The sequence below is a fragment of the Octodon degus genome, unplaced genomic scaffold (assembly GCF_000260255.1).
Source record: "Octodon degus isolate 3935 unplaced genomic scaffold, OctDeg1.0 scaffold00030, whole genome shotgun sequence".
NCBI lineage: Eukaryota > Metazoa > Chordata > Mammalia > Rodentia > Octodontidae > Octodon > Octodon degus.
Genome location: NW_004524606.1, coordinates 18,240,155 through 18,249,865, shown reverse-complemented (window position 1 = coordinate 18,249,865; position 9,711 = coordinate 18,240,155). Strand labels below are relative to the sequence as shown.

General features: G+C 37.0%; 1 non-coding gene across 1 annotated transcript; it reads left to right on the top strand.

The window, feature by feature from the left end:
• Nucleotides 1–208: 208 nt before the first annotated feature.
• On the top strand, nucleotides 209–334 carry LOC111816356. Its single transcript, XR_002820770.1, has one exon. It is a non-coding gene; the product is annotated as a U6atac minor spliceosomal RNA (small nuclear RNA).
• The last annotated feature ends 9,377 nt before the right edge of the window (nucleotides 335–9,711 follow it).

Sequence of the window (9,711 nt, the reverse complement as noted above, 5' to 3'; positions counted from 1 at the left end):
ACATTTTATTGGCATACATGCCATAATTTATTCACACAAATAGTTAAAAAGTTTGGAATTACTTCTGTGTTCTTGTTTAAAATAGTGCTGCAGTAATTATTTTTGTATATATATCTTTGATAGTTGCTAAGTAGTTTCTAGAAATGGAAATCCTGTTTCAGATGCAAGGCAGATAGATGCTCATTGTGTCTCAATATCCATTCTTCCTATATTATATGAAAGGAGAGAAGTCCAGGACTGTCCTTGACAAAGATGAGCAATGCCGTTGGGCCTGACAACGTGCATGTGGGTGAGGCTTTGCCACCTACTTCTTGGCATCTGTCCATTCATCCCTTGTTCTTTAATAATATAGCCATATTATTTGTTTATTCCTGGCAATACTGCATCCAGTTAATGGGCTAAATTTGTCCTAGCTTCCTTTGCAGATAGGTACAGTCATGTGGCTTACTTTTTATTTATTTATTTATTTGCAGAACTGGGGATTGAACTCAGGCCCTTGCGCTTGCCAGTGAAGCACTTATTCCACTGAGCCATCTCCCCAGCCCCAAAGAACTGAGCTAAGGGGCAGGCCCCCATATGGCTTACTTTTAAGCAAGGAAAGCTCAAGTGTTGCATAATTCATTATAGACATCTACTTACTAAGGAGTAGGCAAGTGTTTCCTTGTTCTTTCCTCTTTCACATTGACTGGACTTAGCTGTCATGGCTCATGGGTAACATGCTAAGGACACAGGGAGCAGCAGGACGGTGCTCCTGACAATTTAATGCCACTGTATCGCCCTGAAAGTGCTTTCCCCTGGATTCCTTTTAAAGAAACAGATCTAAGTTTCCATCTTGTTTAAGTATTGTATTTTCTTCTGTCATGTCCTCTTTTAATAAGTGTACATAGAAAAAATTGGAAATAGAATCCAATTGTACTGAAAGGGACTGTACCAACAGGTACTCTTGTCAGCAGTTAGATTTCCTAGAAGAAAATTTAAAATCATTAAAAATGATGTGGTTTTTATCATTTTTATTATCATTTTAAGCATTTTTAGAATTTTTGCTTTAAGCTTTCAAATATTCACACATCAATAGCATTCTGTAGAGAGAAGGTAGTCATACAAATTTATATTCAGACATTGGCATGGCCACTGACAGCTGTTTGATGGTAATGCTAAATAGTTTATAAACTGGGGATGAGACCCAGTGTGAGCCTTTGCCTTGCATACATAAGGCTCTGAGTTCAATCCCCAGCACCATCACCAACAACAACAGAAAGTTTACAATCCTTTAGAACCTCAATTTCATACTTTTTAAAAATGGAATTAAAGGGCCAGGGAGATGGCTCAGTAGAATAAGTGCTTCCCCGTTAAGTGCAAGGGTCTGAGTTCAATCCTCGGTTCCAAAAAAAAAAAAAAAGAAAATGGAATTAAAGCCAGTACCTCTTTGTGTTAAGATGTTTAAATAAGACAATACCTGTAACATATTTATCATAGAATATGATATGACAGCAGGTGTTAGCCATTATTCAGTAAACAAATTGAGTAACTCCTTTTACTTAATGGAATGTGACTATAAATGGCACTATGTCTGTAGCTCAGTAGAAAAGTTTGGAGAAAAGACATGGTCATCAATAGTGTATCCATTATAATGAAGAAATTCATTGAATCCAAAAAAGCTATTGGATTTGAAAGATGAGAAAATTCTATCTGATTGAAATTTCAGAGAACTTCATTCTAAACCACCCACCATGAAAATAGCAACATGATGTGATAAGAGGGCATGAATAAACTCACAAACTAGGTGGCTAAGGACAGAAAACCACAAAGCAAGCCTAAGAATGCCAACAGAAAGACAAGCTCAATCATAAAGACTTGAATTAAACAGCTTGAAAGGTCTTTAATGTCCTAGGGCTTAACTGAAGGGCTCTAGCCTGAGTGTATGACTAGAGAGATGAGCAGGGGTGTAGTATATGACAGGTAGCCTAACCTAGGTGCAGTGTGGATTGGGCAGAGGTGAGCCAGGAGGTAAACCCACTAGTTATTACCTAGGGCTATGTGGTCACAATGAAATGAACAGAAATATGTTCTTGCATAGAACATCTGTCATTCTAATTTTTTCCAATTATCATTTGGGGAAATCAAGAGGCAGAGTTTCCCTGTGTCTTCCAAGGGTGATAAATGAGATAGTAATGAAACCATTAGCAAGTGTTTCTTTTGATTTTTGCTTCTTGTGCACACAGCAAATATGTCTCTTAGCAACATATTTTGGACTTAGCAGCCCTGAAACCTCTCTGTGAATGAACAAAGCAAAATGGAGGGAGAAGTGAGAATTACACTGATGTAAGAAAATGTACATATGGAACATGTGCCACAACCCTAAATCATGGAGAGCCAGTGATATGTACAATAGGAGACTTGGTATTCAGTAAATCAAAAGCTCTTCTCCTGAACTTGAAAACATGGCTTTAAAATATATACATGGCTTTTCCAGAGAATTGAATGCTTTCTCTTATTATACAAAATGACAATCAGATGTGAAAAATAACTTTTTATAGTATACAAGGAATAATTATAAAACTAGAATGAAAGTAGAATAAATATTACCTTGGCCTGTCTCCCTTGGTGTGTAATTTGTGTCTGGAAGACTTGAACTTCTTAATCAATTGGCCCATTGTTTGGTATTGTATTCTATGCAGGTAACTTTCTAATAAATTTTCCATTTTTTTCATTACAGACCCTTTGAAAACTTCTTATGTGTTAAACAATGTTTTTAGGCCTTTGGAATATATGCACAGATGTTGTAAAATTGCTTTTTAAGTTATGGCCCTATTGAACCCGGATGAAGGAAGGAGAAAGATAGGATAAAAAAGCAGTAGATAAGGTCTACTTGAACTTGTTCAGCTCATGTACTATCAGAGCATGTATAGCTTTCTATGGTGCATAACAAAGGACCAGAGACTTAACAGCATACAACAACACACATCTATTAGCTACCATTTCTGTGGAGAAAGAATCTTGGAATGACTTTGTTGAGTTCTCTTAGTTGACTTGAGAGTCTTCCATGAGGCTGCAGTCAAGGGGTTAGGCAAGATTGCCTTGCTTCTGGAGGATCAACTGGAGAAGAACCTGTGTCTGAGCTCTCTTGGGTTCTCGAGAGAACCGACTTATTTACTTTGCAGGTATAGTGCTGAAAGCTCAGTGTTTTGTCTGTCACTGTGGCTTTCATTATTTTCCTATTATGTGACCTCTCTAGAGGTAGTTTATATTGTCTCAGCTCATTTTGTTAAGGTCAGCAAATGAGAAACTCTAGAGCAAGTCTGCTAGGGATCTTACATAATGTACAGTCAATACAAAAGGAAGCTATACAACCATGTTGTATTTGTAGGAAGCATGTAAAAGATCTATACCCCCTTAAACACACACAATCTTGCTGGGGAGGTTATAGGAAGGTATGAACACCAGAAGTTGGTGACTGACTAGTGTGAGTTTAATCAAATAAAAAAAATGAAGAAAAGATCTGAAGAACTCTTGAGCAGACAAAACCAGTTAGGTCTTATAAGTGATGATAACCTTAATGAAATTGCAAACATAGTAAAATTTAGCTGTTTTTTCTTGTAAATGCCTAATTTAAAGAAATATAGACTTGGAACATAGGCAATTACAGGCAAGCAACAAACTTGTAAATTTCCAAGAGCAAACCAGTTGTGACAAACCTGTTATGTATTTGTTATTTGTTTTACTTTTACGACAAAATATGTTTATGTATGGGTTGCTTTTTCAAAACTACAACCTCAGTATTCCATATTAATTGCAGTGTTGTTGTATTATGATAAATAATTGGGTTTTTGATTGCTATTGGGCATTCATCTCTACAATGTTCACCATCACTAGAAAGCAAATGTAACCAATGCAAGATTTTTTGGCTTCATTTTTGTTTTCCTGTGAAAGCTTTCCCTTTGGGTTCCCCAGATGAAAACCCTGATCACTTCTGGTTCTGATCTATCTAATTCATTAATAATTATTTGCTAATATAAACTCTTGAATGTATTATTTATTTTTCTTCAGTTTACTTTGTAATAGTCTATCTTCCAAAGAAGGCATTAGAAGACATTGGAAAATTACTAAGATCGGCCTGGATGTTCTATAACTTCATTCACTTTTGGTACATAGTAAGAAATGAAAGATGTAAATTTGACTGGATTTCTTTGCTAGTTGGACAAGCAGAGTTTTGGAGAATGTAAAATGGAAGCTTTCAGGATCATTCTAAGGTTTCTAGCAAGGGTAACTGCTGTGCCTCCATTAACCAGGACAGGAAAGCAAGTGAAGGAAATGCTGAAAATCAAGGGCATAACGGATCAACTCTGAGGCACTATCCAGGAAAAGGAAACTTGTGGGGAAGTTCCTCTGAACTTTCCACAGGATATGAATCATTTAGGAATCCCATTCAAATGACTCGAATTCACCAGGTCTGTGATCTATATTTCTAACCAGCACACAGATGATGTCACTAAGATCCTAAAACAGTAAGAAGAGTAGAAAGGCCCAAGATCAGCACACTTCAAGTATTTTTTATTTCTGAAACAAACAATTTTGAAATATTTGTTCTCTTGTATATTTATAAATTCACAGATAATAATTTTCATTGTGTTTGAACTGTTAAAAGAATAAAATTTTGTCTCTTTTTACTATTCATATGTTAAAACACTGACATATTTCTTTTATGTGCACTCATAGGCCCATAGACCATAGTAATTTGATTCCCATTGTCATCTATTTAACAATGGACTTGAATAAGATTTTCTTACCAGGCCGCCCAAAATTACATCATTTCTTTTTCCACTGAATTCGTAGTGTCGTCCTGTTTCCCAAAATTTTTATCCTGAAGTGATACATCTTTGTTTTGAAAGTTTTTATTATTAACAACTACCACAAAACATGAGTCTAATTTGAAATCTTATAAAATTTAATAAATTGCAAAATAAAAGGCAGATAATATGAAGGGAGGAGTAAATCTTTTGGAAATGGGTTGGGAACTAAGAGATGGCGGTGCGGGAAATGGAGAAAAAGAGAACTGAGATGTGTTATGTGCAGGTACCAACTCCCTATGATGAGCGGGATCATTGTGTATTGCAAACATGTATTAAGAAAACTTAAAACAATTTTAGGAACTTAGGACAGCATAAATTTTTAAAAATCTGAGCAAATAAGATTTTTCACATCTGTAAACTCTATCAAAGTTTTCTTCTTGTTAAAATTAGTTGACAGTTGATCAAAATAAGCCATGATCCAAATTTCAGTAAACTCTAGATATAATATGTAATTACATCACATCTTGATCACTTTCCTTGTCACTGCACACGGTACCAGACACTTGGCCCTAACAGAGGAGAGGTTAATTTTGGCTTATAATTCCAGTCTGTCACAGGCTGGCTCCAAGGCAGCAACAGGGTGGCAGAACAGCTTAGTGCAGGAGAAGGCGCTCATCCCGCATCAGACAAGAAGCAGAGCAAGAAGGGAGGAGCCAGGGCCAAGACCATGTCCTTCTAGGTCCACGTTCGCCTTAAAAGCTTTCAGTGATCACCTCCAACCAGGCGGCACCTCCTAAGAGCACCCTCAGCCACTCAGCTCCCCATGAGTAAATCGACTTCCACACCAGTGAGAATTTGGGAAGGCGATGGAGCCCACTATGAGGCAGCGCGGAGCAGGACTTAAATTAATCAATGGGCTCCTCATGTTTCCATGTAAGTCTATCCAAAGCCTACAACACGTGACTGGAAATGAGGGGCAAACTCATAGTAAGTGAGCCTCTGTGAGTCCCTAACCCCTAATGAGGTCTGAAGTGGCAGGCGAAGCCGGAAAGTCTCAAAGGATAAGACAAGTCACAGCCAAGGAAAGACTATATCCTCAGGCATCTCATTCCTGGGTGGAGCCCTAAAATCACTCCCTTTGCCTCTTTGTAGTTAGCCTTCACCATGGCCTCATTTGGGAGACTGCCAACCTAATCAGTCCACAATAACTAAAGGATATTAATAAGCTGATGTGAAGGCATTTTTAGATCCAAATGATAGCATACTGGAAATGTATCATTTAATGAGATGCCTGGGACTGGTTTTTATTTTAATTAGCTCCTATATGAAGGATGAAAATTCCTTATTTTTGTTATGAGAAATGATGCCACATCTATTCTGTGATTTTTCTGATTTTAGGAGTAATGGGACTCAGTCCTGTGATCACTTATGAATATAGGCCCTGACTGACACATAAATTTGTCTTCAAACTTTAAGGCTAATACTAGTGGGTATGTTCCTTAAACTGTTCAACAAAGATTGCTAGATGATCCTAGCACGTCAGGAATCAGGAAGAGGTTATAAGTTATTTGGTTATCTGTTAGTTAAAGGGAGAAACATTAGGATGAAAAGTGAAAAGAAAATTGTTATATTGTTGACTACAAGGTACAGAGGACTTGGAAATGTATTTTGTAGTACTCTTTGTGCCTACATAGTGACATAGGAAATTAGAATGTGGCATGATGGCTGATGAAGTGGGTGAGACTTGTCAGTCATGAAAATCCAGGACAGGGCAAAAACAAAACCAAAACCAAACCAAACCAAACCAAACCAAACCAAAACAAAACAAAAAAGCCCTAAACTATGGACCAATCAAAGAATACTACATTCAATCCTTCTGGTAAAAAAAAGAAAAAATGTTTTTGATATGACAGCGTAGATCTGAAACCAGCCTGCATGGTGGAGGATACCAAAGATAATGCCCATTAAGTCTAATGAGCACTCTGCTCTGGCTGTCTCAGTGCTTAACTTTCACCTTATGAGCAGACTTCTGTTCCTTCTTTAACTGACCCACATTCACTGGGCTGAGCATCTTTATTTTCCTACTTTTAATAAATATAAAACTTTGTACCTTGTTTTTTGTCCAAGTTTTGCTCAGTACAACAAGAAAACCCTACCAAAAAAACCTCAAAAAGGAGCCCAAAGCAACCCCAAACCCAGGTAGCAGTACTATTTGGAATATCTGTGCATTCTTAGTTGCATGATTGCACTGTGGAGGACTTCAAATATGAGCTGTTTAAAGAACTAAGAAGATTGATGGTAAAATTAGGAGATAAAAACTCATGTATATTAAACTGTGAACTGCATAGACCCCATTAATTCAGAATTGTGGGAGTAGATTTGCATCAAAGAAAATTTTGTTCTTTGCATGGAAAGAAGAAAATTTGCTAACCATGTTGCGGAACAGGCTTACAGGAGGCTGAGTGACACAAACTATCCTCAAACCCTTTAGGGAATTCATTTATGCATAAGTAACAGATACATGATTCTAAACCACCCTTATCTGTTTGTCAGAGTTGATTCTCTGCACAACACTTTGTTAGCTTAATTCTAGTTACTCTGTGTACACAGAGCCCCTCAGCTAATGAAACCTCATTACTTAGAGGGAGGCAGAGAGAAGCAGAGAGAGAGAGAGAGAGAGAGAGAGAGAGAGAGAGAGAGAGAGAGAGAGAGAGAGGCAAAAAGCAGGGAGGGAGGAAAGGAGGAAGGAGAAGAGAGGGTCAGAGAGACAGAGACAGAGAGAGCAAGAGACAGAGACAGAGAGGCAGAGAGAGACAGACAGACAGAGACAGAGACAGAGAGGCAGAGAGAGAGAGAGAGAGAGAGAGAGAGAGAGAGAGAGAGAGAGAGATCTATTCTAATTTGGCCATTTTACTTAATCTGCCTACCTGCTATATCTAAAGTGGGTAATTCTACATGACTATAGAACAAAAGCTTCTTTCAACACCAAGATGTTTTTGTCCTATAAATTAGTATATATGAGTTAAATTTTTCTTTTTTCACTTTGATTTTAAACAGATAATTGGAAGTAGAAGGTTAAGGTTCTACTGCCAAGTGAGTCCAGGAATGCTCCTCCATTTTTTGCTTTATAACTGATAAAGAAATAGTATTATCCAAAAGCAGGAATGACTTCCCTAGTTGAACAAATAGGAAAGAGAACTCGAGGATTGTACTCCTTCCTTTACATCTGAATCACTATTCTTGAAGGTCTTGTTTGCTTCTTCCACCCTGAAATGTATTGTGTGGCTATCTCTTTCTTTGTGCCTTTTTCTTTCTGGCTTTAGGCTTTTGTCTGACCTATTGCTATCTGTATGTGATCAAATACCTTGTGACATTTTTAATTTAATCAGTAAGACATTCCTGAGAACAACTGTGGTTCAATATTTTCCATAGAACTAATAATAATTCTGCTGCATTCAAAACTATAAAGAGCAACTGATGCCCCATGGACAATGTGGAAGAGATTGAATTTTCTCAGTACAAAACCACAGGGTTATAAAAGACCTTTCTTTGTTCTTATCAATGCATCCAAGGAGGTTTTAATTTTTTTTATTCTGACATATCATGTGAAAGAATTGAGGGAGGCATCATTTATAAAAGGGTTCTAGATTCTTGCTTACACATTTGCTACCTCTCCTCCTCCTACATCTGTCCTATTTTTCTACTTCTGCTCTAATATGCAAGCGCACCCTTACCAGTTAAGTAGGTTACAGGGGACGCTAAGCCTCTGAAGCAGCGAGTCAGCAGGGAAAATCACCTAGGATCAAAACTGCACTCTGCTGCAAACCTAAAGTGCAACAAGGCAAGGCTGTTTTTGTCTAATGCATCTTTTATCTGTTTCTCTTCTGCCAAAGCATGCTTGACAGAGCCTGAAGTCTTAAAACTGGAAATAAAACTTTGCATCTTTATCCAGTTTTCTCTATAGCTTTGATCCAAATCTTGAAGAGTGAAATATTTCCCTGAAGGTAAAACTGTTAATATGATGGATTGGTTGTTCTCTATTGGCATTGAATGTTTCTTAGGGTTGCCTGTGTGAAGTACATTTTTCAGGGTAGCTACAACCCCTTGTCCTTTGAGGCTTGAGAACTTTAGCTAAATAAATATCAAAGTTTGACCTCTGTTATGTGTTTCTTTGGAGCAACTTTCCTACCTAGTTCAGACAATTTCATTAGTTTTTTTTTTTTCTTTCAGAAAAATATCTAATGGAGACCACAGGAATCCTTGTTCAAGACCTACAATGTTACTGAAAAATTGTGTGGTTATAATCTGGTATTATTTTATTAATACCTCCCTCAAGGTTTCTGATGTTCTCATTATGTGTCAGATCCCATGTTAAGCATACCAACAGCATTTTTTGCTTTATACTCATAATAAGCCTATTAGTAAGCCCTTCTATTACACTTCTTTTAAATATTGTTATTATAGATAAGTGTGTCACAGAGAGGGAAGGATCTTGCTTGTGGTACACAGCTTATAAGCAATGAAGCCCAAACTTATACAATCCATTTGTAAAGTCTGAGTTTTGTGTCTTCTCCTTCAGGTGACAGCCATGATGATGTGATCAATCTACCAGACAAATGGAAAACAAGAGACAAAGATGGCAGGCCAGTCTCAAGGAGGGAGCAATAGGTTTGGATTATTGGAATCCATTTCCCAATATCCCCTGGGCCATCAATATCTGGCATAACTTTGTATTAGGACAGTCATTTAATTTCTATGATATTTCTGTATAACTGAAAACTATTATTTAAAATGTTCATACACATACCCATTAAAATTCAAATAACTATAAAATAATAATACTAAGAAAAATCTAATACCAAAAATTCTAATGATGACAATACGAATGATACTAATAATATCAATGATAATAATATTAAAA